This window comes from Bactrocera latifrons, unplaced genomic scaffold, assembly GCF_001853355.1.
Source record: "Bactrocera latifrons isolate USDA-ARS-PBARC rearing strain unplaced genomic scaffold, ASM185335v1 scaffold_781, whole genome shotgun sequence".
In the NCBI taxonomy this organism is placed as follows: domain Eukaryota; kingdom Metazoa; phylum Arthropoda; class Insecta; order Diptera; family Tephritidae; genus Bactrocera; species Bactrocera latifrons.
Window position 1 is genome coordinate 26,511 of NW_017537469.1, and position 5,854 is coordinate 32,364.

The following is a 5,854-nucleotide window of genomic DNA, read 5'->3' on the forward strand; positions in this document are numbered from 1 at the left end:
GTAGTTTTTAGAATGTAAGATGAAATATTGTACTTTGCTAATACGGTCCACCTTAAGTGGTCCCAAGATGTAATTCGTAGATTGTAAAATGAAATTCCACTTGTAACATATGGTCTATCTTAAGTGGATTGTAGATATACTATGTGTATCTAGGCTTAAGCAAAATATTGTATTTAAGAAAACGAAAGAAAACAAAAAAAAAAAAAAAAAAAACGAGGGAGTTGCCCACGAAAACTGAACCCATTTATTAATTTGCACAACGTCCTCAACCCATGGAAGTGGACAGTTCGCAGCAGTACAAGAGGTCAACAAATTACTTCAATCAACAATGAATCCGCTTCACCAACAAAACCAMTTTAAAAGGGATAGGATCGACATTTAGAGGCACGGAGTACGGAGCAAAAAGGAAATTGATCGGGTTGCCTTGCATCGAAACAAGTGTTAGAAGTGTTTGTTGGTAAGCAACAAATGTAAAATCGGTAAGTCAATACCAATTAATAAAATTCAAAAATTTTACAGTCATTAATTCAAAAAAATTGATTGCCATATAAGGATATGTCTTGGCATATTATGAAATAGATAAACAAAATGAATTTAATATGGTATTAGGATAACGAGGACTTAGAACTCTTAAAGAAGAAGTGAATTTATTTGACTATAGTTTAAAGTAAGAGAGGAAAGTGATCCACAACTTAGAACTATAATAATAAAGTATATTATTAATAACCCTCAATACGAAGAAGATTATCAAACCAAGTAAAAGCCCACATAACTCACCTATATAAACTGTTCCAAACCAAAGCACACCGACGAACAAGGTAATCAAAAAGGAGAATGCACAGACAATCAAATCCAAAAAATTAATGCACAGACACTCAAAGTTATTAAAAACCTGATGTAAATATACAGAATTTAGGAAAAGCAAAAGTATATTGAACTATAGATTTAAAATCAAGGTTTCACAAAATTTTGATAAAGGAATCTTATAGTTATGGGGGATGGAGTCATGTATAAGTGTTCACGTAAGTGAGGAAAGTTCTCTGATGGCCATTCACGTGGGAGAGGCCAGAAACGATTCTTTTACATATGGTCTTTGACCCATGACCTCTGGAACATAAGTTTGAAGGCGTGCTAAAGTGAGAAGGCGAAACATCCCCTACACAGGGTTGTGCGGTGGTTTTAGGTCCCGCCACGTAAAAACCGCCCTCATTGAAAAATTACCACTGCCTCGAATGATAGAAGCCATTTTGATGACGACCATGGCAAACGAAGTAAGGATTACGATTTGAAGGCAAGCACCTGGAATGTCCGGTACCTTAATTGGGAAGGTTGAGCTGCCCAGCTGGTTGATGTCTTCGTTAGAGTATAGAGTGACAAAACCGCCGTCCAAGAAAGGAGATGGACGGGACAAGGACTGAGGGGCTTAGAGGTATATGGACATATGGTTATCTGTGGTATAAGATTCCAGCATAAGAAAATTCATCAAGCCACCTGGCTCTCTCCGGATCGAAAAGCCACCAATCAGATCGATCATGTTGTGATAGACGGAAACACGTTTCCAGTGTTTTAGACGTGCGTTGGCGTCATGTTCCTGACATTGACTCGGATTACTATCTTATTGCAGACAAGATACGCAGCCGCCTCTGTGCAGCAAACATGAGAAAGGGAACTATGGGAAGGCATCTCCGACTGCCTACCCCGCAACGCTAGGATGGACCACAACAAGTGCAGGATAGGATAGATACCGAAGGTTGAAGAGGGAAGCGAAACGTATTTGATGACAAAAAAGAAAAGTAGTGGAAATGCATAAGTATGAAGAGCTTATTAAGCTGGCAGGGGTAATTCTACGAAAAGATGCGTCAAATAATAAAAGTTTTCAGAACCGGTACATACTCTTGTGGAACCCAAGGAGGTGATCTAGTAACCGAAGCCCAGAGCATACTAAAATTACGGAGGGAATACTTCTCCAGCCTGCTGAATGGTAGTGAAGTCATAACATCAGAAGTTTTCGAATCCGATTTCCCTATCGATAAGATAAGACGTTCCTTTGCCCAAACATGAATTTCGAATAGCAATTACCTGCCTGAAGTGAAAGATTAAATCCCACCGTCAGCCAAATGATTGAACCTTTTCAGTGCGGCTTTAGGCCTGAAAAACCAACAACTGACCAGATAATCCCCATGCACCAAATCTTGGGAAAATCCAGTGAAAAGAGGATCGCCACTCACCATCTCTTCGTCGATTGCAAAGCTGACTTTGACGGCACGAAAAGAAGCTGGCTTTATTCCTCGACGTCTGAATTTGGTATCCCCGGAAAACTAATACGGCTGCGTAAGCTGACGTTGAGCAGCACCAAAAGCTCCGCCAGGTTGAGAAAGGACCTCTCCGAGCCGTTCGATGCCAAACGAGGTTTCAGACATGGGGACTATTTTTCTTATGACTTCTTCAACCTACTTCCGGAAAAATATTTCGAGCTGCAGAACTAAACCGATAAGGTACAATCTTCTATAAGAGTGTACAGCTGCTGGCATATGCTGATGGTATTGATATCATTGGAATTAACAACCGTACCGTTAGTTTTGCTTTCTCCAGAATGGATAAGGCAGCGAGACAAATGGGTCTGGTGGTGAACGATGGTGTTTAAATGGGTTAAGCGTCCCCCTACTCTACCCGGAAAAACTGGCGCACTTTCAGCGATTTTCCAGTTCCGCGGTATCTTGATCGCCAGCATCGGCAAATCATTTCTGGGAATTGAAGGGTCACCGCTTTTCTCGTCAATATTTATAGCAACTAACTTTATAAAATATACCTTTATATTATAAATAAAAGTTAAAAGCAAATTGTTCAGAAGACAAAACTAAATATACTCTATCATTAAACAAACATTCGTCGCACTTACGAAAATCCATGTCAATGCTGAGAGTCATAACTTCGAAATTGTGGATAATCTCGTCTATGTTAGAACCAGCATCAACCCCATCAACAACGTCAGCCTCGAAGTCCAACGCAAAATATCTCTTGCTAATAGGTGCAGCTTTCGGATTTAGTGTGCAATTTAGAATTATAGTCCTCTTTCGACGAACGCAAACAATGCTCTATAAGTCAGTCATTATTCCCATCCTGCTATATGGAGCAGAGGCATGGACGATGACAACAACTGATGAGTCGACGTTGCGAGTTTTCGAGAGATCAGTTCTGCGAAAGATTTATGGTCCTTTCCGCTTTGGGTACGGCGAATATCGCATTCGATTGAACGATGAGCTGTGTGAGATATACGACGACATTGACATAGTTCAGCGAATTGAAATACAGCAACTACGCTGGCGAGGTTATGTCCGAATGGACGAAAATTCTACAGCTCTGAAAATATTCGACGCATCATCCGCCAGGGGAAGCAGTGGAAGAGGAAGACCTGCACTCCGTTGGAAGGACCAGGTGGAGAAGAACTTGGCTTCGCTTGGAATCTCCAATTTTGCCGCGCTGTCGTTAACTCGGCTATAACCGGTTTCTACTCCACGTAAAGAGAAGAAGGATCTGATAGCGGAACCGCTTTTGCAGTCAATTGAGAAAAGTTTTGTCCCGTAGACGACATCTTACGGGAATATATTGGTAAGTATTAAACATACATATCTCTGTCAACTTACCAATATATTCCCGTAAGATGTCCTCTACGGGCTATGTGTTAATATTATCTTCTTCCCCGAACATAGTATTAGAATTGGAATTCAACGTAAATATTAAAATTTATTAATTTAAATATGCAGGCAAAAAAAAAAAAAATTAACCCTAAGCATATAATCAAAACAGTATGATAAATATATGGCTTTTGGGTAATATTTGAACTCATACAGCTACAAAATATTTTTACAGACATATTTTCTCAATTAACAGGAGATTCTAAATATCTTTGGAACCATGGAGTCTGACACCATGCCAAAGCACGCTGTATTGCTGAACGAACCATTGATAAACTGAAAGACCGGTGGTTCTCAGTAATGATAAAGGAAGTCGGTATAGTCCTGAAACGTTATCAAAGTTCGTCAATGTAAGTGCAGCGTTTCATAACATTTGCATACAATTTAAAAATTCGACTTATTGCAGGCAATAATTGAATTAAACGTTCCAACAACATGTTAATTCATATTTTGTTTTAATAAATATATTTTCATAAAAACAGGAACTTGGAATTAACATATCATGCTCATAAGTTTTAATCTGTAACTCAACAGCTTTTATTTGCATATCTGCTTTATTTGCCTCTTCTTTTATTTCCAACGATCTCTCCTTTAAAGTAATTTGTTCCTCAATATTTTTATTGATTTGGGGTTGCTTGCTTCATATGCGCGTAAATTGGATTTAAAAAGAGAAAGCTTTTCGCTTTTAATAGTGGGCTTCTTATTCTTCGTCGCTATCAATAATCAGCACTAAAAACTCATTTAAACCTTCTTCTAGCACTACATTTCCAAAAGATTTAACTTAACATCCACTGCAACATATATCCCCGTAGCTCGCCGGAGTTTCTCTTCTGCTACCTATACCTACTTTTGTGTTTTATTATTTTAATCATATATTATTTTATTTATTTAATTAATATTATTTATTGACCTTACTTTTCGCCAGGATTTAGCATTCAATGCATCCCATAGCTTATTTGCTGCGTTGCCCATAATTAGACAAAATACTTTTTACTTTATTTACCAATTTTTTTACCCATATTTATGTTTACATTTGTCCTTAAATAATTAATTATGTAACGACTGTAACCGGATGCACGGATGCTATAACTATTAATACCTTACAATGTTAGTTAGTTATGTTAATTATTAAAAGCTCGACAATGTTAGAAGCTACATTATGTTAAGTTTACATTTTTGATCATTTTAAATTCACCACAGTTTTACTCAATGTTTGAATACTTATAACTGTGATCCTTTTATATTAACTTTGCTCAATTTGACTATTTAAGTAACTTACTCATTGTTTGAATGTGTTAACTGTAATCCTCATATTTCACGTAACTCAATTTGGATATTTAAGTACCCTGTAAATTTGAATTCAGAGTCATTCGAACTGCGACCAATAAAGATTACGCATCTAGATTCTAAGCTGCGTTTTATATTTTTCTTTGGAAGCTACGATTAATTACCTACTTCCCTACACTCGGCGCCCAACGTAAAATCAAATAAAATTTGCTTAAAATCAAARTAAAATTCAAAATAAAATTCATGCTTGAAGACAAATTTTGGCTCTTGCGGCTAATTATAAACGCAGAAACGAAAGTAAAATAACAATAAATCAAAAATTCTTCAACAACAAATGTTCAGCTGTGCATTACTGTGGGTTTCGTTTTGCTGAGAAGATCACCTRAKTCGTATATTAAATTGTTGCTGCTTTCAAGTATAGAGTTGCTGTTGTTATCCCTCGAAGGTCCCGCAAAAGTCACATAGTTGTTGCATAGAAAACATTAGCTTTAAAACAAGGCTTGGCTGTACTACGTTGTTAGTGTTGTTACTTTGCCAAACTACCGTTGCATAHTTTTGGGCTTAAGTGCATTGCTGCTATATTTTCCTTTCTTTTGCGTACTGTTACTGATCCTGTTAATAAATAGAACAATATCCACCTCAACAAGTGCAAAAGAAAAGTGATTTCGATTARCACAAAGGTTTGATTACTTCAATGAGCAAGAAAAGGCCTAATGTTAATGTGGATATTACAGCGGATGTTAACCAAACAAACAAATAATGTTACGTTAACAGACAATCAATTTAGGCAGCTGCTAGGAAATCTACACGTACACGTAGATACTAGGGCTACTTTTAGTAAATGTAGCGTGCGTTTTAATGGTGGGAGGAAT